At 47.1% G+C, this 26856-nt stretch overlaps 1 protein-coding gene across 6 annotated transcripts in view; it reads left to right on the forward strand.

Moving 5' to 3' along the window:
• The first annotated feature begins 3140 nt into the window (after nucleotides 1–3140).
• Nucleotides 3141–26856, forward strand: part of GTF2IRD1 (GTF2I repeat domain containing 1) — an 88124-nt gene continuing 64408 nt past the window's right edge. For 5 of the 6 annotated variants that reach the window (XM_033171542.1, XM_033171544.1, XM_033171545.1 and 2 more), the window contains exon 1: nucleotides 3141–3270. The gene's annotated coding sequence lies outside the window, so the exon portion shown is untranslated. The remainder of the gene's footprint in view (nucleotides 3271–26856) is intronic. The other variant, XM_033171548.1, reaches the window with a different exon arrangement.

Below are 26856 nucleotides of genomic sequence, written 5' to 3' on the forward strand. Positions count from 1 at the left end.
GAAGGCCAAAAAGCATCACACTCACACATCGGAGGTGGAGAAAACAGCCAGGATCTCCCCTCTCTCCCTGATCTTTTCCGAACGATATCAGTCTCTCCTTTGTCTACTCACCCTCTAGCCACTTGTGGAAGCCCAAATTACTCCCAAGAAACCGGAGATGTGTGAGAGAGTAGTTCATCCATTCTAGAAAGGCAGGCTTCTGCTTTCTTCAGTACTGTCGCCCCTTAAATCTAAATGGAGATTTATTTATTTAAGAACTGGATCGAAGGAGGCTTTCCGTTCCAACTCCACTTGCGAGCCCTATTTAAAAATGGATCAATATCGGGCTGACCTTGGGCACGGCTGTACTGAGCCACTTCACGGGGTGTGTGTCACCGTTTGGAAGGGAGGAATCGCCTCCCCCAGCTCAGTTACTGCAATCCTTTGCTTCAGCAAGCACGAAATTGCTGCCAGGCGGCCGTCGCATATTACATTTTCCCCGGTTGCAACCCCTTCTGTGGGGTGTCGAGCGGTGGATTTGCTCACAACGGGGTTTGCCCCAAGCAATAATGTCCCCCCTGTTACTCTCTGACTACTTCTAACCCAGCACAGTGGCATAGCGTGGGAGGCGGGGGGGCCGTGGCACCGGGAGAAAATTCTGAAGGTGCACAACCAGGAGCCCCCCATGCAGGCACTGGCTTCCATGGGGATCCCCGCCCCACAAAAGCAGCAGAGCAGCCTACCAGGGGAATGCTGCTAACACTGTTCCCAGCTCTCCGTCCGTCCCTTCCTCCCTGTTGCCAGGGGTCTCTGGGCCCCAGAGCCTGGCCTAGCAGGGTTGCCGTGTCCCGGCAGAGGCTGGGAATTGAAGAACCTCCAGAGGGCTCCGTCTGCCTTCCTTGTGCTCACAAGAGCGCACTTCTGAAGCCCCTTGTTCTGCAGACTGCACTGAGGCTGGCCTCCTCGCTGAATGGCCATCCATCTGGAGCTCTTGCTTCTCACTTGGTGTGCTGTGCTTCCCAGACAGTGGTGGAAGCAGCCCAGGCCCACAGTGAGTGGGCACAGACGGAGGCAGGCAAAGGGCAACCCCAGTGGGACACAGCATGGTGCCCCCTCTATTAGGGGGATTTGCCCACCAAGGAAAGGGGCGGGATAGGCTGAAGCATCTCACCTTGGCAGGCATTATATATATATAAAAAACACAGCAAATTGCCAATGATTTAATGTAACTCAGATAGGATATAGTTGACCTGGTGTATTTAGACTGCAAAACACTTTTGACAAAGTCCCTCACCAAAGACTCCAGAGTAAGCTTAGCCATCATGGGGCATGAGCAGAGGTCAGTTGCTGGTTAATGAACAGGATGCAAAGATTATAAATGAATGGAGTGTTTCCCCAATGGATGTAAGGAAGTGGAGTTCCTCGGGGATCGACCCCATGGGATCTGTACTTTTCAACTTGTTCAGCTCTTTGGGAGCCAAAGTCAGGTATGATTCAAGGCTGCTGCGGCAGGCTAGTCTGCACTGACTGGGAGCAGCTCTCCAGGCCACACTGAAAGCACAAAAGAATCCTGGGAAATGTAGTTTGCTCCACAGAGAACTACAGTTCCTAGCACTCTTAGCAAACTACAGCTCCCAGGATTATTTTAGAGGGAAGCCATGCACTTTCAATGTAGGGTGTGGATTTGACCTGAAGGTCGCATAGCCTAGCATGCCGAAAGCCATCAAAACATTTATGGGAACTTTGAAACTCTCCCGATAAGGACACACTCTCAAATAGACTGCAATAGAGAGCGGTAGACTCGTAATCTGGGGAACTGGGTTCGTGTCTCCGCTCCTCCACATGCAGCTGCTGGGTGACCTTGGGCTAGTCACACTTCTCTCTGAAGTCTCTCAGCCCCACTCACCTCACAGAGGGTTTGTTGTGGGGGAGGAAGGGAAAGGAGAATGTTAGCCGCTCTGAGACTCCTTCGGGTAGTGATAAAGTGGGATATCAAATCCAAACTCTTCTTCTTCTTCTTCTAGACTGGGTATTGCTTAATTTACAACCTTCCCCCATGGAGTTCTGGACTACAACTCCCATGAGCCCCAGCCAGGACTGATGGGAATTGTAGTCCAAAACTACACCCGAAGGCTGCTTTACTGCATGTGCCTCTTGCAAGGAACATAGACTCGCAGAATTGGAAGGCACCCCAGGGGTCATCTAGTCCAACCCCCCTGCAATGCAGGAATCTCAACTGGATCGTACATGGGAGGTGGCCACCCAACCTTCTGCACTTGGGTGGATGAGACCTTCCTCCTTGAGAAACAGCCGGAGCATTTTCCTTCCGATCCTCTTGGGCTGCTTTGCGGGATTCCTCTGCTGAGCTGACCTGAAAATCCATAAGAAAGACAGAAGAGCATTGCCGGATCAGGCCAAACAGCCCACCCTGCCCAGCACCCTGGTTCAGCACCTAAGTGAGGCAAACCCTCCAGCAGGATCCGTTCCCTGCTGCACAAAAGCAACTCTTCCCCTCCTGGGGTTCCCAACAACTGGCATTCAGAAGCATTGCTGCCTCCGACCCGTGGGGGCAGAGCATCGCCCCCTCTGCAGCCCTCAGCCTCCTCCTCTTCCACGAACTGGTCCCAATCCGCCTTTTTAAAGCCATCCAACTTGATGGGGGCTTGGGCTTTTGCCTCTTCCTCTAAGTTCTGCTGCGGGGTTTTCTTTGCATCCTAGAAAATACATTTGAGGGGGGAAAGGAAGCAAGCCTTTATTTATCTCGGGGACACACACACACACAGAGAAAGCTCTTGCACGTCTGCAGCTTACGGTTTGCTGCTGCTGCAAAACTCTCTCTCTCTCTCTCTCTCTCTCTCTCTCTCTCTCTGCCTGCCTGCTTTCCCTTTCCCTGCCTCTTAATCCTGTATGTAAATGGCAGCCAATGGATGCGGCTCTTGAGCGGGGCTGGGATTAGAGCCGGGGCGAATGGGTGGCAATCTTACTGGGATTACAGAACAAAGAGGCGCCCTCCCCCTCGCTCGCCTGCGCTGCAGCCCCCGGGAGGAAGGGGCTGGCTGCATGGGCCCCCCCTGCTCGGCCCGGCACCCCCCTCCCCGTAGCATCCACCCCCACCCCCGGGGCGCCCAGGGTGCCAATTACCCCCATCCCCCCTTCCAGTCCCCCCACCCTCCTCCTCTTTCCTCCTCTCTCTCCTTCCTCCTCCTCCTCCTCCTCCTCCTCCATACAGATTAATTCCACCCTGCAATCCAGGCGGGAGGAGCCGGCAGCTGGGAGAGGCTGATCCCTGCGGTAAGAGTAACTTTTCCAAACCCCCCCCACCAACCTACACCCTTCCACTCACCCCCTTTACTTCCTCTTTGCCCCAGACCCTGGTCCAGATCCACATCCCCCCTCTTTCTCCTCCCCCCCCCGTTTGCATGGCGAGCATTCCCCCCCCAAACCTCATCTTTCTTTTGCGCCTTGATTTGCGCGCGCGTGCGTTTTGCGGGCGCGCAGTTTACCAGCTTGCGCCTGCCTTGCGGATGTTCCTTTGGGGGGGGGGGTGAGGTGGGATTATTCGGAATTAAAAGACGTGGTGCGGTGGGGAGGGGGCTGGTCTGCCGGGGAGGAGTTGGAGAAAGAGGGGTGGGGGGGGCAGGGCTATATGGCCACTCAGCCCTGATGCGTCTCAGGTGTAAGAAGACATCGCAATCGTATTTGTTGTGTGTGTGTTTTGGGGGAGTTTACGGTTTGCGTCTTGGGGTGGAGGAGAGCAGGTTGTGTCCGTGCATTTTTCCTCTTGTCCCGGTGGGGGTGGGTTGGGGGGAAAGGTTAATTTCAAGATGAGTTGCAGGAAATGTTGCTGTGGGGGTGATGGTGAGATGGTGTATGGGGAGGTTGAGTCTTCCTCTCTGGCATCCTCCTCCTCCTCCTCTGCGGTTTGGGAATGAGGTCAGTGTGAGGAAGCCAAGCTATAGGAAAGTGAGTTGATGATTGACTAAGACCTTTCACCCTTCTTTCTTTTTTTATTTCTCTCTCTCTCTCTCTTTCTCCCATCCACAACACTTCACTGCTTTCCATGCAGTTTCTGGTTCTCTTCCACCCCCCCCCCCCCGCACCTACCTGGACTTGCAACAGCCATTCACCCCTCTCCCCCTCTTCCCCAAACTTGAAAATTGGGAGCTGTTTTTCAGACTGCAAACGCATCCAGCCTTTTCTCTTTCCCCCCTCGGCCTTCCTATTTCATGTTGGGCTGCAAACTGTCAATGAGGATGGGGAGAACTGAATGCGGTTTAACCATTTTGACACTGCCGGCATTCTTATTTTGAACAGCTATTTATGGCAATCATCATCTCATTTCCAATTTCTGCTCCAAGTTCTACCCCGAGTTGTTGGGTTTTTTTTTATTAAGGGCAATTCTCTCTCTCTCTCTCTCTCTCTCCAACTCTAACCAATCCCTTGTAACATTTCTCTCCTAACCGGAGAGATCTGATTATTGCTTAAATTTTACAATGAAAGCACCCACCTGGATCCCTCCCAGCCTTCAGAAAGTGGAAATCCCTTCCCTCCCTTCGTGTGTGTGGCCTGCTTGCTGTTTGATTCGTGGGTGAGCAAAGCGCGCTCTGCATATGCTCAGAGGCTTCGTCCTTCGGATGCTTGGCAGTTTAGCTCTGGTGTAATATAAAAAAGGGGTGTTGGGCTGAGCTTTGGGTAAACCCTGGACACCCTGTCTGTTCCCACCCCCAGCAAAAGGAAAAAAGTGTGCTGGGTTTTGGAAGGTTCTCTGTTTCACTGCATTTAGCCTCAGTTATCCTTTCTGTACTTGGTGTTGTGTTTGTACATTTTTAAAAAAAGGAAGACTAGCGCCTTAGGAGGAGGGTGGATCTGTAGCTTGGTGGGAGAGCATCTGTTTTGTATCCCTGACATTTCCAGGTCCGGTTGGGAATATTCCCTGCCTCGGTATACCTGGAGAGCTGGTCTGACATCAGCCACCTCTGCTCACCCCCCAAAAAACGTATCTTTGGTGGGGTGGGTGCAGATTTATTTCCCCACCCCTGTGCATGTGATTGATGCTTTTTTTTAATATAAAGGGGGGGAGAAAGGGGGGGGGGTTGTACTGGCATCACCAGAATATCAGCAGGGGCAGCCAGGCCTGCCTCATGGGTTGCATCGATCAGCTTTGCGGCACTTTGCAAGAAGGGAAGTCGCTTTAAAAGCAACAACAACCCCAAAACAGATTTATCCACAAGCAGGGAAGAGGCTGCAGGAAGAAAGTGTGTGTGTTTGTGTGGATAACCCAGCACAGCAGTACCGGTTAAAAATAGAAACGGGTGGTTTAACCGGCGAGGCACTCCCTAGGTCTTTCAAAAAAGAAAAAGAAAACCGCTAACCAGACACAGAAAAATGTGACCATGCGCTTTGCCCTTTCTGAAGGGAAATTGCAAGCAGGGCTGTTGCGGAAGAGAGGTGTGGGGGGGGGGGGGGGGAGAAGGGAGAGGTTAAACTCCAGGTCTGCTGGCAAGTTGCACCCTGGCAAAGATTTATTCCCTTTTTTTAAAAAAATTGACACAGTGAGGAATTCGTTCAGGAAGGGCAACGTGCCGCAAGAGTTCCTGTCGGATTAAATTCCCCTCGGTATGTTGCACATGCCGGCACATTTTCCAGTTCAGGTTTACCTGTTAATGGAAAAATTGAACGGGGCTATTCACCTGCGCAGGTTCTGTGTGGGAGATGCCCAGCAGGGTGATGGGTGTATGACAATTCTGTGCATCAAGGATGATGGGTATATATTCATGCGTGTCTTTCATGAGAGACGGAGTGTTTTTTCTGTGCGTAAGGAGTCATGCTTGATCCAGAAGGCTACTCCCCCCCCCCATAGTTCAATGTGTGGCTTTGAGTGAATTCAGTTTGGTCAATCCCTTCTCTAAGGTGCCATGTCATACCCAGGCCACATTTGTAACAAACCTATACTTTGGAACTCTCTGCCTATTGATAACAGGAAGACACCTTCGCTGTTCTCTTTTTGGTGCCTGCTAAAAAAAATTTGTTTAGACAAGCCTGTCCAGATAGGTATAAAGTTGATGTGTGTTTTAATCTGCTTTTAAGTTTAGTGCCGATTTTAATTTTTTTTTAATGTTCCAGATTGTTGCTTTTTTGCTGTTTTCAACCAATCACTTTTTAATTGTTTTGTTTATTCTTTTTGTAAACTGCTTCGAGGTGGGGTTTTTTTTTTTTTTGCAAATGAACATGCAGAAGATTTTAGGTTCGACAGAACTTGGTTGAAGGTGATGGCAAAATATTCATTAATACTCTTGACTTCCAAATGGCCCAGCAGACAATGCTAGGTTAGGTGGGCAAACAGCATTTAGAACTGAGTGCTATTGGAAGGGAGATTTGCAGATTTCTTTGCCCATAATTTCAACATTGGGGACAAAAAAAAAGTCTTGGTTGAGAAGCACTTCATGAATTTAAATGTCCTATATAAACATTTATAGACGCGGGTGGCGCTGTGGTCTAAACCACTGAGCCTAGGGCTTGCTGATCAGAAGGTCGGCGGCTCGAATCCCCGCGACGGGGTGAGCTCCCGTTGCTCAGTCCCTGCTCCTGCCAACCTAGCAGTTCGAAAGCACGTCAAAGTGCAAGTAGATAAATAGGTACCGCTCCAGCGGGAAGGTAAACGGCGTTTCCGTGTGCTGCTCTGGTTCGCCAGAAGCGGCTTAGTCATGCTGGCCACATGACCCAGAAGCTGTCTGCGGACAAACACTGGCTCCCTCGGTCTATAGAATGAGATGAGCGCCGCAACCCCAGAGTCGTCCGCGACAGGACCTAACGGTCAGGGGTACCTTTACCTTTATATAAACCACAGTTAATAACAGCCAATTGCATGATTGTTTATTATTGCATTTATATCTGAGGAGCTCAAAGTGGCATACATGGCTCTTCCCCCCACCCCATTTTATTCTCACAACAGACCTGTGAGGTAGGTTAGACCGAGAGACAGCCATTGGCCCATGGCCACCCATTGAGCTTATGACTGAGTGGGGATTTGAACCCTGATCTCCCAGATTCCTAGTCTGACACTCTAACTGCTACACCACACTGGCTTTCTAGAGTCCTTCTCTATTGGGGCAGCTCTGTAAATTAAGTAGGTCAATAAATAAATATGGGGAAAGCAAAATGTCACTTGGAGAAGGTTCTGAAATATTTTCCCGGAAGCTTGAATTTGTTCTGTTCTGGATTGTTTCCTTGGGTGTTTTAGTGTGTTGTAAACTATGTTGAGACCCCCCCCCCCACTTAAAATATAAAGCGGTATAGAAATGAAATAATAATAATAATAAATGCCATGGGGGGGAGTTCCTAGACATTTGGTGATTGGCGCTGTGGGTTAAACCACTGAGCCTAGGGTTTGGTGATCAGAAGGTCGGCGGTTCGAATCCCTGCGACGGGGTGAGCTCCCATTGCCCAGTCCCAGCTCCTGCCCACCTAGCAGTTCGAAAGCACGTCAAAGTGCAAGTAGATAAATAGGTACCTCTCCGGCGGGAAGGCAAATGGTGTTTCTGTGTGCTGCTCTGGTTCGCCAGAAGCGGCTTAGTCATGCTGGCCACATGACCCGGAAGCTGTACACCGGCTCCCTTGGCCAGTAACGCAAGATGGACGCCGCAACCCTAGAGTCGGACACGACTGGACCTAATGGTCGGGGGTCCTTTACCTTTATATATATATGAGTTTCTAATACTGGAAATGGGACAGAAGTATTATAACCAGGAAAACTAGCATAATACCCCCATGTCTGAATGCAACCCCAGATTGGAACAGGTAATGCTGGTGGGAAAATGTTTTGGGGTGTCCCTGCCACCTCACCTCTGATGGTTTCTTATGTTTTAAACTGGACCCAGGCAGTCAAATAGAGGACTGCCTTCTGTAATGTAGGACACCCTGCCGCGCTGTTGTCAACCGGGTGCTGTTCTGGCTGGGACTGATGGGAGTTGTAGTTTGAGAACTACAGAGAGCACCCAGTGGGCAAAGTCGGCAACAGTTCTACTCATTGCACTCTGCTGCTTTCAGAGCAAGAATTACTCAGACAGAACCGGGAAGTGTCTGTTTTAAGGGTTATGTATTGTTCAAAGGGTTATATTCTGTCTGCTTGGGAGATGGATGGGGGTTTCTGTTTAAGATGAACCTGACTTGATTTATGGACAGCCTCCTCAGTCTGCTGTCTGAAGCCTCCACTCCCGACCGCAAGCCAATATTTCGTTTGTTTGCTTGTTTTGTTAATTAGCGTCTAACTTGGTTTTTTTTTTAAATTCCAAATTTCCCCATGCTGCTTTCAACGAAAACAACAATGTAACTGCTGCAAAATGCGATCTAAACGGTCTCATAAAAATTAAAAGCATTCAGCTGTATTAAAAACCAGCTCTCAAGAAAAAAAAAAGATTTTACACACACACAAAAACCCCAACAACCCCGCAGAAGCAAGACTCAGTTTGGAACAAAAGCTTCTAGCAAGGGGGAGAGAGAGGGGTGTGCTGGGTTATCTACCGTATATCTGCCATCTCCTGCTATTTAAAGGTAAGGTGAAAAACACAGTCATCAACTGTGATGCAGTAGCAAAAAAAAAAGCTCATGCTATTCCAACCTGCATCAACAGAAGTACAGTGTCCAGATCAAGGGAAGTCACAATGCTGCTCTATTCTGTGTTGGACAGACCACACCTGGAATACTGTGTCCAGTTTTGGGCACCACAATTTAAGAAGGATGTTGACAAGCTGGAACGTGCGCAGAGGAGGGTGGCCAAAATGATGAAGGGTCTGGAAGCCAAGCCTGATGAGGAACGGTGGAAGGAGTTGGGGGTGTTTAGCCCGGAGAAGAGAAGACTGAGAGGTGGCATGAGGGTCGTCTTCAAAAATCTAAAGGACTGTCACATGGAAGATGGAGCAAGCTTGTTTTCTGCAGCTCTAGAAGATAGGACCCGAGCCGATGGATTCAAATGACAAGGAAGGAGATTCCAGCTAAACATTAGGAAGAGCATTCTGACACTAAGAGCTGTTTGACAGTGGAACGGGCGCCCTTGGAAGGTGGTGGACTTAGAGGTTTTTAAATTGAGGTGGTATGGGCTACCTGTCAAGCATTTTCTGGCTGGGGGTTTTTTCATAGCAGTGGGCTGGGCTAGATGGCCCTTGGAGCCCCTTCCAGCCGTATGAGTCTGTAGCCAGATTCGATTGTGTCTTCACACTAAAAGAGAGAAAGAAAGAAAACAGATTGGCGGGATTGGGTCACGATGCCAGATTTTGGGTTCTGTTGACAATTTAAATTGGATAATTTTGTTCTCTCTCTGAAGCTGTGGGTTAAAACCAAAAACCTCACCCTCCAGCCAGGAGATCTTTCTCTTTCACTGCCCTATTATAAATATATTAAAGATGGTTGTTTCACGGGAGTGTTTGCAGGGCATGTATTCCTTTTCCCCTCTTTGTAGATGTTAAAACCACTCAATGTTTGTGTCCCTATACATACATACATACATACATACATACATACATACATATATACATACTGTAGTTATAGCCCACTATTCTTTCCTCCAAGGAGGTGAAGGTGACATACGTGGTTCTCCCCCCTCATCATTTAATTCTCACGACAACCCTGTGAGGTAGATTAGGCTGAGAGAGGCAGTGAGTGGCCCAAAGTTGCCCACTGAGCTTCCTGGCAGAGTGGGGAATTTGAACCCTGGTCTCCTAGGCCCTAGCCTGACACTCTAAACACTACACCACACAGGCTCTCTAGGGGGTTCAAAGGTATACTGCACTGTAACTGGAGGTTCTACTGAGTTATCTTTGCCAGCAGAATTCAGCGGCCATGTTGTTCACCGGAGCAAGATGGTTTGAGCATATTACACCGATCCTAGTCCAGCTGCACTGGCTGCCAATTAGTTTCCAGGCCCAATTCAAAGTGCTGATTTTGTCCTATAAAGCCTTAAACGGCTCAGGACCGCAATACCTCAAGGACCACCTCTTTCCATATGAACCTACCCAGACCCTGAGATCATCTTCTGAGGCCTTTTTTTCGTGTGCCTCTTCCTCAAGAGGTCTGGTAGGTGACAATACGAGAACAGGGCCTTTTCTGCAGTGGCTCCCCGTATGTGGAATGCTCTCCCCAGGGAAGTTCTCCTGGCGCCTTCATTATATGCCTTTAGGCGCCAGGCAAAATCATTCCTTTTAAACCAGGCCTTTGGTTGATTTGATTGACATGCTATGCCAGGGGTCAGCAAACTTTTTCAGCAGGGGGCCAGTCCACTGTCCCTCAGACCTTGTGGGGGGCCGGACTATATTTTGGAAAAAAAAAAATATGAACGAATTCCTATGCCCCACAAATAACCCAGAGATGCATTTTAAATAAAAGGACACATTCTACTCATGTAAAAACACACTGATTCCCAGACCGTCCGCGGTCCGGATTGAGAAGGCGATTGGGCCGGATCCGGCCCCCCAGGCCTTCGTTTGGGGACCCCTGTCCTATGCCCTTTTAAAATGTTTTTTTTGGGGGGGGCTGTTTAGTTGTTTTTATTTTGATTATACATTTTGTGGTTTTATGTTTTGATTTTATTCTGAGACCTGGTATAGGGCGGTATATAAATTCTGATAGCAACCACCACCACCACCAAACCTTTTTGTTCTGATCCATCAGGGCTGCTCTGATGTTCTTAAGTAGCTCCTGAGCAGCCTTTTTGTCACAAGAGAGAACTCCTAGATGGTGTGAACCTCGGCCCCCTATTTCTCAGAATCATAGAGTTGGAAGGGGTCCTGGGGTCATCTAGTCCAACCCCCTGCAATGCAGAAATCTTTTGCCCAATGTGGAACTTGAACCCATCCCCCTAAGGTTAAGAGTCTCATGTTCTGTCGACTAGTGGGGTTTATATACTGCTTAATCTTAAAAAAAAAAACCTACATAAAACATATATCGAAATGACCAATAATCCCCTCTACCTTGGAAATAAAACTGGCCATTTTAAAATATATACATTATAAAATAAAACAACATATTGGAATGCGTGTTGAAATTGCATGTCTGGGGAGGCTTGTTTAATTGAACAAAAAAAGTTTTTTTTAATAAAAAAATGATTTTTATTCATTTTAAAAGAAATATTGATACAAATACAACAATATAAACAATACGACAACACAACAATACAAATAACTAAGAAAAGAAACAACATCATCAACAACAAAAACAAGAAACAAAAACAAATACCACATATGTGCTTCTTAACTTCATCTAGTTTCCGTAACATCTTGAGGTGACTTCCCTCGAACACTTCCTTCTGAATTTCATTATAAAACATCTTTAGCAGTTTATTCCACATTGGCTATTATCCTTTTGCTAATTTAATCAGTTCATTATCAACTATTCTTTTAATTATTTTTTACATTTGCCATTCTTACATTCAGATTCAAATTTTTACACTTACAACCTATACTAGCTTTTCTAAGGGAAATAAACTAGTGTATATTGCAATATTTCTTCAAATAGTCTTTAAATAATTTTTCCACTCGTCTTTCGCAGTCTCTTCCTTCAGGTCCCGTAGCCTCCCAGTCATTTTGGCGAGTTCCATAAATTCCATCATCTTCATTTGCCACTCATCTATCGCCAGTATTTCTTGTGTCTTCCAATTTTTGGCAAGCAATATTCTAGCAGCTGTTGTGGCATACAAAAAGAAAGTGGTATCTTTCTTTGGGATTTCTCCCCCTCCTATTCCCAGTAAAAAGGCCTCTGGTTTTTTAAGAAGGGGGTTTCTCAGCACCTTCTTCATTTCATTATAAATTCTTTCCCAGAAGTCTTTTATTTTGGGGCATGTCCACCACATGTGGTAAAAGGTCCCTTCTTTTTCTTTACATGAACCAAGAAAGTTTTTGCCAGGTGTTGACGGCACCCGCCTAATATCAATGGGCAGGGAGTTCCAAAGACTCAGTTCCTTCCTAGTGTGGGAGGAGCATTATGTTGCATTTGCAAAAAGTGCCTGTTTCCCATGCATAGCCTCCTTTGTGATATTACTCTCGCCGCTTGCACTTCAAGCTGTTTCTCTCCCTCTCCCTGCATCGCCCCCCTTTTTAATCCAGCGGTGAATCACTGCAAACATTCCCTGTATCCAGTCTGTGCAGTGTGCCAGCTCTCGGAGTGAGGGTGAAACAGGGGAGAGAGAGAACACAAATTCTCCCTTAAACTGCTTTCCCACGTCTGATCTCATTTCACTCTCCCCTCGTTTAGCCCGCACCCAGTTATCTGGCGCTTTGGCGCGGGAAGGCGGCTGAGGATGACCTCCGTTTTTTGTTATCTAGCGCCTAGAGTGACGGCGGGTGATACCGATCCAAGTCCGAGGTGTATTCTGAAACCTCTTTGGCCGGCACAAGCCTTTGCTGATAAGGCACAGGTTTTGAATTCCACTTATTTTCCGGGGCCGAAAAAGTAGACGCTTGCCACCATATCTGGGTCACATGGAACGTTTTCTGTGTGATTTTAATCTAGATACTGGGCTGAGTAGACTGCAGCCGAGTTTCTATTGTTAAAGGCTAGCCTGTTCCTTCTCTTTCCTTGTGCCTTCCGACGGCAGATGTAGAATATTATGATTTTTATTTTATTTTATTTCTTGCTGGCCTGTCTCTTCTGCAAGGAGCTCAAGGCTGGGCAGGTACCGAGCTCAATTGATCCTCCCAATCAGATTCGCAAGGTTGGTAAGGGCTGAGAGAAGATTTAAAGTATATTACACCACTTTAACAGCCATGGCTTCTCCCAAAGCATCCTGGGAACTGTAATATGTTAACGGGTGCTGAGATCTGTTAGGTGTGGACAGGTACACCGTATTGAGCTAGGTCAGGGGTGCCCAAACTTTTCCCAAAGAGGGCCAGATTTGATGAAGTGAACATGCGTGAGGGCCAGATTAAATCGACCGGTGGGCTGGATTAGGCCCCCGAAATGGACTTTGGACATGCCTGAGCTAGGTAAACCGATGGTCTCATGCAGTCTGAGGCGTCTTCCTATACCCTTCGCCAAAAGTGCAAGAAATTATCCAGGCGCCAGGCGCGTTTTGCAGCTAGCGTCGGTCCAACTGCGGCCACGTGGAGCTCTCTGGATGCCAGGTTGGTTACTAGCCAGTGTGGCGTAGTGGTTAAGAGCGGTAGACTCGTAATCTGGGGAACCGGGTTCGTGTCTCCACTCCTCCACATGCAGCTGCTGGGTGACCTTGGGCTAGTCACACTTCTCTGAAGTTTCTCAGCCCCACTCACCTCACAGAGTGTTTGTTGTGGGGGAAGGAGGGAAAGGAGAACGTTAGCCGCTTTGAGACTCCTTCGGGTAGTGAAAAGCGGGATATCAAATCCAAACTCTTCTTCTTCTTCTTCTTTAGGGGAAGCAAAATGTCTCTCCGAGAAGGACCTGAAATATTTCACATGAAGCTAGTGTTTGTCCTGTCGATTGTGTTATTTGATGTTCTGATGTGCTTTGAGATTTGTACTTTAAAACGTAAAGCGGTATAGAAATGAAATTATTATTATTGATGATGATTATAATAATAAACGACTCCATTGCAAGAAAATAAAAGGCAACTAGACATTCTGTTGCGGGAACCCGTAACCTAGGCTTAAGGTGCCATTTGGCGATTAGATTATATATCTGTGTTTCTGACACTGCTCCCAAAGCATCCTGGGAACTGTAGTTTGTTAAAGGGTGCTGAGAGTTGTTAAGGAACCCTGTTTCGCTCACAGAACTACAATTCCCAGAGCCTCCTGGGAAAAGGAATTGATTGTTAAATTGGACAATTGTAGAGATGAAAGGGACCCCCCAGTTTAGGGAGGAGGATGAGCCGGGCGTTTCTCCTGGGCGATGGCAGTAGCAGAGGCGGTTAGAAGGAGCACCTCATGGCCTCTCTATGGCTGCTGCCGCCGGCCTTCTCCCTTGGGCAGTTGGGCGGGAAAAACGGGGAAGCGGAACGCAAGGAGTCTTTATTTTTGAATGCTTTGTGCAAAAAATGGGGGGGGGGGTCGAGGAGGGTCAGTTGGGGGGGAGTAAGAAATGTCCCTATTTTCATCTGAGAAATGTTGGAGGGTATGAGATTCTTCATCTCAGAGTCATAGGTTCGATCCAACCCCAGATTTCCTGTGTTTCGTCCGCCCTGGCTGTGGAAGGGAGATGAAGGCTTGTTCTGAAGATGGTTGGGGGGCAGATTTTCAGTCACACCCCCCCCCCCCGCTTCCAGATCATAGACATCATTCATTGCAGCCTCAAGTGCTCTGTCTTCTCCCTCTGCCTCATTTTACCTCTTGCCTCCTCTCTTCTCTCCATCCTCGCTGGCCTCTTGCCACAGCTTCTCTGACCAGTTTTATGAAGAGAGGCCGCCATGGAAAGTGTTTCTCGTTTTTTTAAGGACAAGCACCTATGCCAAGCAGTTTTTAAAAAAGCCTGGTGAAATCGGGCCCCAGCGCTATTAATACAAATCTTGCGGTGGGGAGCGAGAGGCGGGAGGCCTTTGAACGAGGCATTAAACATTTATTAAAACCATTAGAATTAGTGTCAGGTCGTATTGATTTAAAAAGAAGCGCAGGGGAAGCTGCAGTCGATGGCGAGGGGGGCAGAGGAAATGCGTCTCCTTCCCCCCCCCTTTCTGTATTATTATCACATTTGTATCTCGCCTTTCCTCCAAGGAGCTCAAGGTGGCACACATGGTTCTCATTTGGCCCTCAAAACAACCCTGTGAGGTAGGCCAGGCTGAGGGAGACAGAGCGAGCGCATGACTGGGCCATGGTAACCCAGCGAGCTTTGTGGCTGAATGAGGATTTGAGCTGGAACCTTGTGCCATCATGCCCCTAGTATGTGGACAGCATGCATCTCTCCCTCCCTCTCCCTCCGTCTCTCTTCCCCCTGCCTGCAATCTTAATGTCTAAACAGGGCTAAGACTAACACCCCATTCTGTGTAATGGGTAGATAAAATGTAAGAGCCTATCGATTTTTCATTCATTATGGCCACTGCAGCTACTAAAGCTCTGCAATGTTTTTAAAAAAGTACAGTGGCACCTTGGTTTTCAAATGGCTTGGCTCCAGAACAAATCAGCTCCCGAACGCCGCAAGCCCGGAAGTAAGTGTTCCGGTTTGTGAACGTTTTTTGGAAGCCAAACATCCGATGTGGCTTCCGATTGAGCGCAGGAAGCTCCTGCAGCCGATCGGAAGCCGTGCCTTGGTTTTCGAACGGTTATGGAAGTCAGGCCGGAACGGATTAAGTTTGACAACCAAGGTACCACTCTACAATCCTTTTCCTGTGCTAATGATGCAAAAGAAAAGAAGAGGCCCAATTATTTATCTGCCCCGCTGCCCCCCCCGCCCCACTCTGCTTTTGACAAGCTCCATATATGTTTACATCGCTTGCCTTCAGAGTCAGTTTGTGAAGAGGTCCGTAAGCATCTCTGCTGAGAGGGTTGCAGTTATGCAGGTGTCATTCCCACGGGGAACAAGACAGTGATGTTTCGAGAAGCACCAATATCGTTAATGAATTAACAAACATCAAAGCGAAGGAGTTTTCCTTTCCCTCCCCTTTCCTCCCTTCCAGGAGCACAATTCTCAAACCGCTAAATTAGAGACAAAAGGAACCATTTTGAAAATGAATAAAGAAAGATGCTGCTAGGGGGGGATCAAAACAAGCAATTTGCCCAAAGCCAAATATGGTCTGTTCCCCATCCCCCCCAGTCCCATCCTTCTGCTTTAGAAGTTCAGCCTAAGACAGAAAAAGAATGGCAGAATCTTAAAACAGCGACTGCCATTTTGGGGACTGGGAAATGGCTATCAGTTGACGATATGTCACCGTAATCATCTATAATTATGCCCCTGTTTGTTTTCCCTGTTTACCAGCTATAGCCCATCCGTTGTGGCGTATCAAATATGCCTTTTGAACTACCTTCCTAGAGTTTCTGGTCAGGTTCACACATAACACTACACCGTGGTTTGGCTTAACTATGGTTTGAACACCCAAAACCACCCAGGCCAGCTAACTATGATTTCTTTGGATTACGAATCTTGGCTTTCATTATCTTGCTCTCCCATTGCATCCAACCCACAACCCTGGTTTGTTTCAGAGCCCTGCCACAGAGGCTCACCCTGCTACAGAGGGGCAAGGCAAGAGTGGACTGGAGATGGAGCCAGCTTTCGGTGGAACAAGCCATGGTTACTTGGCCTGTCTGCTAGAATGATCCTGGTTTCTTCAGCCAAGCATTGTTAAAGCAAACCATGGCTTAGTGTTACGTGCCCAGGCAGCCGATAGAAGTGAAATTGCAGGGGAAGGAATTGGATGTCCTTGTACGTTGCCCAGGGCAGCCGAGGACACAGAATTGCATAAAATATATATGGATGCTCCCTGAAAAATAGTTGGCAACCTTTAACGAGAAACGCTATCCTTCTCACCATCGTGGGAAAGATCGTGATCAAGTGATCCGTTTAGTTACTTGGTCTGCTGTTCAGATGCTAAGAGTTGGTGGCAACTTCCAAGGCCTCCCTCCCACTGTCTATGGAAGAGGAATACAGTGGTCCATTCTTAACCTGAAATCGTTCTTAACCTGAAGCACCACTTTAGCTAATGGGGCCTCCCGCTGTTGCCGCGCTGCTGCTGCCCGATTTCTGTTCTCATCCTGAAGCAAAGTTCTTAACCCGAGGTACTATTTCTGGGTTAGCAGAGTCTGTAACCTGAAGCGTCTGTAACCTGAGGTACCACTGTAGAGGTAACAGCCTTACAGCCAATCAGATCAATGGTCTGTCTCTTTCAGCATTTCCTACACTGACTGGCATTAGCACCTCAGGGTCTCAGGCAGGGATAAATATGCGAAAAGCAAAATGTCACTTAGAGAAGCATTTTTCTTGAAGCTTTCATTTGTTTTATCCTGGACTGTTTTATTTGATGTTTCAACGTGTTGTAAAGTGCTTTGAGATCATAGAATCCTAGAGTTGGAAGAGACCACAAGGGCCATCCAGTCCAACCCCCTGCCAAGCAGGAAACACCATCAAAGCATTCCTGACAGATGGCTGTCAAGCCTCCGCTTAAAGACCTCCAAAGAAGGAGACTCCACCACACTCCTTGGCAGCAAATTCCACTGTCGAACAGCTCTTACTGTCAGGAAGTTCTTCCTAATGTTTAGGTGGAATCTTCTTTCTTGTAGTTTAAATCCATTGCCCCGTGTCCGCTTCTTTGGAGCAGCAGAGATGTTTTTCTTTAGACTATAAAGTTGTATAGAAATGAATAATAATAATAATATTAACGAAATCAATTGCAAAAAGAAGGTTCCTAGACATTCCATTGTGGCAACCGTAACCTAGGTTTAAGGCGCCGTTTGGCAATTAGCTTATATATCTGAGTTTATAACACTGCTTGCAACTCCCTGGAAAATCACGAGAGTTTTTTTTTGCACTTTAATTTCCCTGCGTTCATGGAGAATGCTGTCCAGCAAAATCTGGGGAAATATTCCAGTGTAGTTATTTACCAACATTTCCATGGGTAAATCAAGGGGGCGCATGTCCATTGGCACTTGTTGTCGTGCCACTCCACGCCCAGGGTGCGTGTGAAATTTAGCATGACACAGCGCTGTATCGATCAAAAGGCCACAGTTCTATAAGGCAACAAACGGGGAATGCAGTGCGAAACGAACATTAGAAATTGGACTGGGGAGCCAGCGTTGCAACCAGGAAAACTAACACAGTAACCTCCATGTCTGAATTGCACCCCTTGCTTGAAACCTTGGGGAATCACTGCCAGTTACTCTATGCAGATAATACTGAGTTAGACTGGCTCAGCAGAAGAGAGCTTCCGACACGAAGCTGTCGGGTGGAGGTGTTTGCATACGTTTCTGTGGTTCCTCTCCTGAAAGGTGCAGGTACTACAGACAGGAGAAGGAATAAATAAGGCTGTTCTTCCAGTATTTGCTCCTCGGTTAAAAAAAAAAATAGCAGCAAGCAGAGCTTTCTCATCTCCATCCTCCTTTTGGTACCATTCCTGGAGATTTCTTCCTTGCAGTCATCTTCGGCCGGGAAATGGCTTGGCAGCAAATACTGCTTCTGATTTCCTGCGTGACTTTCTCAGATCCCCTAACCTCTTGCAACTCATCTTCTGTCTCTGTGTGTCGCTGATAGAAAAGGAGAAGCTGTTTTTTGAGAGAAAACGAGAGTCACTTTTTCGGGTTTACGCTGCTTCCAATCGCGAGCACTTTAGTCACAGGAGAAGGCTAGGTGTTTTGCCCTTCATCCTTCAGGCCATGGCAAGATATAATTAAGGGTGGCATCTAATGGTTACTGTCACAAGTGAGGCTCCAGAGTCTTGATTTACATGGAGAGGCCTTTAGATCTGGGTGATCCCATTTGCCCTGATACCTCTTGGGGGGGGATTGTGGAGCGTCATTTTTTGTTACTGCCTGCTAGTGGCTGACCTAAGATCATACGATGAGATGTGGCGGATGAGCTCAGTGGTCCATTTAATCCTGCATCCCGTTTCCCTACCTATGGGAAGCAGGACATGAGTGCAATAGCCCTTTTGTTCCCCGGCAGCTGAAATTCAGAGACATGATCCCTCTGACTCTGTACTAATGTAGGTATAATTAGTAGCCATACATAAACCTTTCTTTCGCCATAGATTTATCTGATCGCTTCTAAAGGGCAACCATCACTCTGCTTAACAGAGTCCAGAAAGAAAAATCCCGACAACACTTTACTGAAAAAAACTTGAAGAGAAACAGCGTATAATTTGAGGAGAAAGGGACAGGGAGGTTTTATCTTTCTTAATTTGGCCTTTGTACATAGTGGGGAGACATTCAACCAAACATACAGAGGAAATCTCCCTCAGAACGACACAGCCAATCGGAGCATGAGCCACCTTAGCAAAGATCCTGCCACTCTGCCTGGTTGCTAAGCAACACCACCTGCCCCACCCCTGGCTAGTTGACGTTAGCACTAACAGAATTAGCCCTTAAGCTGCAAAAAGAATGATCCCTGCTATTTCCAACGACCACATCTTGCAGCAGTTTCTCATTACTCCTTGAATGAAGAAGTGCTTTCTTGTGTGTGCCCTGAAGCTCCTGCCTGTCAGTTTCTAAGTAAAAGGAGATGGGAAGAAAAACTTTATCTCTGACCACACCCTGAATAATTTTAGAACAGTCGTGTCAATCAGTCCATTAAATTTAGTAGCCTTCAACAGTGGGAGTAGGCCACCAGGGGGAGAGGGCCTTCTTAGTGGTGGCACCCTAGCTATGGAATAGTCTCCTGCTTGTTCTGCTTAGGTTAGGAGGTGCCTGAAAGTCATGTTCTGGTGGCAACACTCATCTCCTTCCTCTGGTAAAGCCCGCCATGCCATTTTTGTTTCCAGTTTCCCGAAAGCTGCCATTTCTGATTAAGAATCGCTGCTACTTCTTTTTTAAAAATATCATTTTTATTCCTTCCCCCACCACCCTGAAGGCAAGTTTTGTTTGCAGGATTAGAAGCAAATAAATATTTATGCAATATGCAAATAAGACGTGATAAGATTTGAGCGCCGTGGAGAACGGGAAGCCTTTTAAGAGTTGCGGGGAGGAGATTAGGCGGCGTTTGCTGGCGTACCAAATTCCTTGTTGTCTGAAGAGGAGGTTTCGTCTCCCCGTCTTTCCTTAGTAGGAATGCAGGAAGGGGAGGAGGAGCAAGAAGAGCATGGCTGCAGGATCAGGCCAAGGCCCATCTAGTCTGGAATCCTATATTCCAGAGCAACCGGCCAGATGCGTCTGGGAAGCTCACAAGGAGGACTCGAGGGCAAAAGTCCTCTCCTTATTTACCTTCCCCAGGCATATTAGAGCCATTTCTGCTGCTGGTCCTGCAGGTCGTAAGCAAGCATTATGACTGGTGCAGCTGAGAGCCTTTATCCTAATGAATTCATCAAATCCCCCCTTTTAAAAACCTGTAAGTTGCTGACATACCTTCCAACATTTTTCCGATGAAAATAGGGACACCCTATTCCATTATAATAATAATAGTAATAATAATAATAATAATAATAATAATAATAATAATAATAATAATAATTGTTATTATTATACCCCACCCATCTGACTGGGTTGCCCCAGCCACTCTGGGCGGCTTCCAACATATATAAAAACATACCAAAACATTAAACATTAAAAACATCCCTATACAGGGCTGCATTCAGATGTCTACTCAAGGTTGTATAGTTAACTTATCTCCTTGGGTTGGGGGGTCGCATAACTCCATATCCTCCAACATTTCTCCCATGAAAATAGGGATGTCCTAAGGAACAGCGGGACATTCCAGGATCAAATCAGAAACTGGGGTAGCTTCTGTAAATCTAGGACTGTCCCTGGAAAATCGGGACATTTGGAGGTTCTGCGGTGCAAAATCCACTGTTTAGCTGTGGATCTTGAGATGCTCAGGTAATTAGTATTCCGTACGCCAAATATTCATCTGCAAACAGCATATGCTCCAGCTGTCCCTGTTTGCTAGGCACAGCCTCTATTTCCTGGCCTCAGTCTCCAGCACGTAGCAGCATAGGGAGCTGCCCTCCACTGGAGTCAGAACATTGGTCCATCTAGCCCAGTACTGTCAACACTGACTGGCAGCTGCTCGTCAGGGATTCGGACAGAAGTCTTTCCCAGCTGGGGATTGAGCATAGGAGGCTTTGCATGGAAAGGATGTGTTCTGCCACTGAGGCCCCCATCAGCCCCATACATTCAAATCATACCACTTTTAAGTTTCCCCCAAAGAATCTTGGGATATGCTCCTTCACCTTCAGATTGATAAATCCTGACGGGACTAAGGCTAAACCCATAGAGGGGTCTGGAGCAGAGAGAGCGAGGAACCAGCAAGTTAGAGGGACTGAGAACATTGAATCAGAGCACCAAAGGTGGTCAGATCTGGGTCCTTCAGAACCATGGACAGGTCTCAGGAAGCAGAGGAGTTGCTCTGATGCGCTCTTCTTTGGACTTAATGACCTAGCAAGGTCAAGAAAAAGTTCCCTTACCGCCGACAACTGGCAGCAGTATTATCACACTTCAACCAAGCTCTTTCACAGAGCCTTGCTTTCTTCCACAAACCACTGTAAGGTTTCCCGACACCAAGCCCCGGAGACCGAACCTTTCAAACTTGCACTGTTTTAAACCAACTTTTCCATGACAGTTCCTGAGTCCAAGGGACTGATTTTCATGGTTGGATACAGTCGGATGGCAATTTGAATCAATATAGTGGACTGTAACCATTGGTCTTTAGCTGCTGGGTTCAAAACTGCACTGATTTTTTTTTTTCATTTTTCATTTTTTGTTCCTTTGAATTCCTGAGCAACGGCAGCAGGTATGCGGCTGCTAGTAATAAGTAATCCACAGATCAGTGGTAGAGCACATGTTTTTCATGCAGAAGGTCCCAGGTTTAATCCCTTGCATCTCCAGATTAAAAAGGATTAGGGAGCGGGTGATGGAAACGGGACTCTGGAGAGCCTCTGACGGTTGGGAGTGGACAATACTGAGTTAGGCAGCCAAAATGTCTGAGCTGGTGTAAGGCGGCTTCCTCTAGTCATTAGGGATTGTTCTGTGGTCTGACTCATAGCCAAAGGCAAACCTTAGGCTCCAACTACACTGTACATTTAAAGCACCATGAAACCGCTTCATTCAGCCACGGCTTCCGTCCAAGAATCCTGGGAGCTGTAGTTTCTTTCCCAAGGCTGCTGAGAGTTGTTAGCAGGCTGCCTATTCCCCTCCCAAGAGCTACAATTCCCACAGCTCCCTCTGAAGACGGATTGATTGTTAAAGCACCTTGGGAATTGTAGTTCTGTGAAGTGGAAAGGGGGTCTCCTAACAATCCTCAGCACCCTTTAACGAACTACAGTTCCCAAGATGCCTTAGAGGAAGCCACGACAGTTAAAGTTGTATAATAGTGCTTTCAAAGTATAGTGCAAATCAGGGGTGTCTTAAGCATATCCGGTGGCGCCCCCCCCCCTGTTTCCCAGAGTTGCTGACCTTTTTACAGCGCTGCCGGCAGCTTTGCGGGGCTGGAGGAGGCAGGCAGCAGCTGGAGGGCGGCTCCTCTGGCAGGGAAGAGGCAGAGGTTCCGGGCGTGGCGCTGCTTCAGCGCGGCGGGCAAGGGCACCATGCCCAGCCTCCGTCTCTTCCCTGGCGCCTGTGCTGCGGTGGCCATGGCAGGTGGAGGCTCCAGGCGTGGCGCTGCTTTGGCACGGTGGGCGAAGGCAGTGAGCTGATGCTGGGAGGCGCTGCGTCCAGCCCCCGCCTCTTCCCAGGCGCCCTCCAAAACTTGGCGTCCTGGTGCCCCGCGACACTTGCCTCTATGGGCAAGACGCCCCTGGTGCAAATGGGGCCTCCGTTTCAAATTTTCACTCAAGCCATCAAACTCAATGGATGACTTTGGGGGTCTCCCTCCTTCCTTCCTTCCTTCCCTCCCTCATTTTTTCAACCTTTTCTACCTTGCAGGAAGCGTTAGAAACTCTCATATATAAACCCTTAAGCAAGGGTTACAGTCACCAATAATGTAATGTCTAGTTTGCCGTTTGGGGGAAAGACTGCTCGGAAGTCGTGTTTTTCAATATGACGTTTCGGTTCCTGAAATTTGTTCTGATTGTGCAGATAAAATAGAACGGTTAGAATTAGACAGGATGTGTTGCTAGTGTGTGAAAACAGTCAAGATCCAGTGATCCCCAGGCATGCATCTCCAGATGGTGGAGATGTCAGGAGCCATCCCGGCACCCGGGCATCTTCACTTGGTCGCAAGTGGCCGATAGCCAGGTGCAAAATGCGCCTGGCGAATTTCAAATGCTGTTTCGCACGGCTGCTGCAAGGATAAAACGAGGGCGGAAGTTGCAGGGAACCAGGCAGAGGGCCTTTTCGGTAGTGGCACCCACCTTGTGGAACACCCTCCCACCAGATGTCAAGGAGATAAGCAGCGATATGACATTCAGAAGACATCTGAGTTTTTAATGTTTGGTGTTTTATTTTGTTTTTATATTTTGTTTGATGCTGCTCAGAGTGGCTGGGGCAACCCAGTTATTACAAATAATAATAATAATATGATGATGATGATGATGATGATGACTACTCCACTTGGATCCCCTTGGGAGGAAAGGTGGAATATAAGTGTAAATTAATAACCCATGCTTTTGTTTTTAAATGTGGGGAACAGGTTAGCGTAGAAACGCTGAGTGTGCGGCTCTCCCTCCCGAGTCCTCAACGCCTCGGGGAACGCATTTTTTGCCTCATGAAACGTGACTAATTATTTACTTGACGGTAGGCCTCTCTCCGTAGGCCGCGCTGCCCTCCCTTTTGAGTTGGGGGAGAAAAACACACACAACCACCCCGTGTATACAAAACCCTAGTCAAGGGAGCTTGCTTTCCAGGTGGGAACAACAGGCTTTTTATATTGGCTCTTCTGGATCTCGCCAAGCGGGCGAGAATAAAGATTTACAGTGTTTGGGAGATTAAAGGCCCTTGTTACGTTGTTCAAATACCACGAGATTAGTTTCCAAGGCGACGGATGCCAGTTGCCATAGGCACCGTAGGGGCCTGGAATTGAGATTGAGGATGCATTTATTTATTTTTTACCCTGGTCACGCAAACAGTAGCTGAACCGCAGTTGTGTGTGCACGCGTGCATTTGTGTGTTTAGCAGAAAGCAAGGAGAGGGTGGAGGGGAAAGATTGTTGTGACTCTGAAATTTTGATGTTCAATGTATTATTATTACGTTTTTATATATGTTTGAAGCTGCCAAGAGTGTCTGGGGCAACCCAGGGTATAAAACAACAACAATATTATTATTATTATTACTATTACTATTATTGAATAGGACGTCCCTGTTTTCATCGGAGACATGTTGGAGGATATGTCTTAATTGTTTCATCACTTGCTGTTTGCCGCCCTGGCTTTTTGAGCTGGAAGGGAAGGATATACATTTAATTATTAAAATAACTATGTGGAGCACAAACACCGATCCGAGGGAGCCGGTTTCGTTTCACTTCCTCTAGATTTGTGACTCAGGTCGTTCTTGTTTAAAGAGCCCTGATTGGTTGAGGAATTCGTTGCTCGGTTCCTGCTTCTCTCATTATTCATTTTATTATATCGGATCATTTTCTCAGTGCGTATTTCTAAATTTGATAGATGCCTTTTGTCCAAAAGGCAAGGTGAAATCCCCCCCTAAAATAAAGTTAAATAGTAACAAGTACTGAGGTGTCCTTAATAACAGAACGAAATTTGGAAAAAAAACTATTCTCCTGCAAAAACTATTTTAAAAGTCACCCCCTTTTCTTAAATCCCAGCTTAAAGAGTAGGGTTGGGGGATATCTGGTTTTCAACATTGTGATATATCACCAGCTAAACATCGCAATATACTGATATATCACGGTGTCTGAAATAAGGATGGAGCTATGTAGAGGCAATGGCTGGCTTCACAGTTTTCCCCGCATTGTGATTTTTGCATAGCACACCACACGCACATCATGGTGCCAGGTCCAAAATTATGAAACGGATATCACAATATGGACTTCAAACCGGTTTTGGACGATATATCGATATATCACCCAGCCTTACTTAAGAGATCTCTGTGTTTCTAAGACTTACATCCTGCATTTAAAAAAAAAAAAAATGCTCCAAGTGCAGACTTTCATTATCAGTGACTTTGGAAGGTACATTTTGATTGGCAAGGAATTTAACGGCCTCTCTCGAGGGAATGCAGAAAGCAATCTTTGTGATTAGGAAGAGGGGAGCGAAGGGGAGAGGGAATAGGCTGCTAGTGATGAATTGAGATGGTCTTGGTTCATTAATACACCTTGCTAATTTTAGCCTCCCTTCTGAAACCTTTGCTTCTGCGATGTGCAATTTCCCAGCTAGCATCGGAAGTTTGTTTTCATTCTTTTTGTGGGGCGGTGCCCCCGGTAGTGCCTGCTGGATCTGGCCAGTGACCCATCTAGTTCAGCACAGTGGCCAACCTGATGCCTGTGGAAAAACCAAAAAGCAGGATTCAACCACAAGAGCTCTCTTCTCCCCTGTGGTTTCCAGCAACTGGTATTCAGAAGCATTGCTGCCTCCAGCCATGGATAGCCTTATCCTCCCTGAATTTCTCCAATCCTTTTTTGAAGCCATCTCGTCTGGAGGTCATCACTGCCTCTTGTGGCAGTGAGTTCCACAGCTTATCTATGCACCGCGTCCTGAATCTCTGTCCTGAATCTTCCCATGTTGTCCAGGAATTCCGGTGTTATGAGAGAGGGAGAAGAAAACCTTTCTCTATCCACTACCTGTACTACACCATGAATACTTTTATAAACTTCTACCGTGTCACTTCCTATTTGCCTTTTCTCTAAACTAAAAATTCCCAGACGCTGCAACCTTTCTCGATTGGGGAGTTGCTCCATCTCCTCGGTCGTTTCAGCGGCCCTTTTCTGAAAGATTTCCTTGAGAGACCCAGGAAATTTGTGCCCGTATATCACAAGCGCATGTTTGTAGGTGAAGCAGGATGCACTAGCAACATTCTCAGAATTTAAATCCTGGGAACTGTAATTTGTTAAGGCTGCTGGGAATTGTAGCTTTGCAAGGGGTTAAACTGCAGTTCCCAGGATTCTTTGGGGGAAGTTGTGTATTTAAAATGTGCTTTAAACATATGGTGCCTTGCCTTGCCCTGGCCTGTGAGCTTGAGAAGCCAAGCCACTGCTTTCTCTGACACTCCCTTTTCACTAACTACTTTCTTCCTGCTTTGACCATATGTCTTGTCGTCTCTTGGCTGCCTTCTGTCTGCCACCCCTACATGTCACTACTAATTTACTGTAGCATTCAGCATTGACTATTGTCTGATGCCCCCAGAAACTGAAGCGGGCTTTTTTGTTTGATTGACAGAGGAGTCGAGTCGAATGTTCAACTGCAGGCCGAAATTTCGCACAACCGAATCAGGCCTATGTGAATTTAATTACAGGTGTGTTCACCCCCCTTTTTTTTTCCTTAAGGAGAATGAAATCTAAATAATCTTATGTGCTCATTCTCCTTCCTCTACGCTTTGAGAGAATTTAGAAGTAAGCGAAACAGTGGCTGTGGGGTGTGTGAGTGTGTAGTGCTTTGCTGCAGCACACGAGAGTTTATGCCTTTGATCTCAAACAGCCCCATCAGCAAAGGGATGCTGAACCCCAGGGAGCGGCATCCTTTTGAAACACAAGCTTGAACGAATTCCCTCCAGATCTTCCAGAAATCAAAATAGAACGACCTCTCTTTTTTCATGTCTGCAAAAGCTGTCTTGATTTTTTTAAAAAAAATATGCTTTGCTCTCTCCCTTCCTCTATTCCCCTTAAACCACCCTGGGAATTGTAGCTCTGTGAGAGGAATAGGGGTCTCCTAACAACTCTCAGCACATGTAAGGAACTAGGGTTCCCAGGATTCCTTGGGGGAAGCCATGGCTGTTTAAGAACTGGAAGGTTGCATAGAATCATAGAATTGTAAGAGTTGGGAGGGACCCCGAGGGACATCTAGTCCAACCCCCCTGCAATGCAGGAATCTCAACAAGATCATACATGACAGGTGGCCATCCAACATCTGCTGAAAAACTTCCAAGGAAGGAGAATCAACCACCTCTCCTGGGAGTAGGTTCCACTGTCAAAAAGCTCTGACTGCCAGAAAGCTTTTCCTCATGTTTATCTCCTTTCTTGTAACTTGAATCCATTGGTTCAGGTCCTACCCTCTGACGCAGGAGAAAACAAGCCAGCCCTTTAGATATTTGAAGATGAGTATCATGGTGCCTCCCAGTCTCCTTTTTACCAGGCAAAACATACCCAGTTCCCTCAACTGTTCCTCATAAGGCTTGGTTTCCAACCCCTTGATCATCTTGGTTACCCTCCTCTGCAAACATTCCAGTTTGTCAATATCCTCCT

The sequence above is a fragment of the Lacerta agilis genome, chromosome 15 (genome assembly GCF_009819535.1).
Source record: "Lacerta agilis isolate rLacAgi1 chromosome 15, rLacAgi1.pri, whole genome shotgun sequence".
NCBI lineage: Eukaryota > Metazoa > Chordata > Lepidosauria > Squamata > Lacertidae > Lacerta > Lacerta agilis.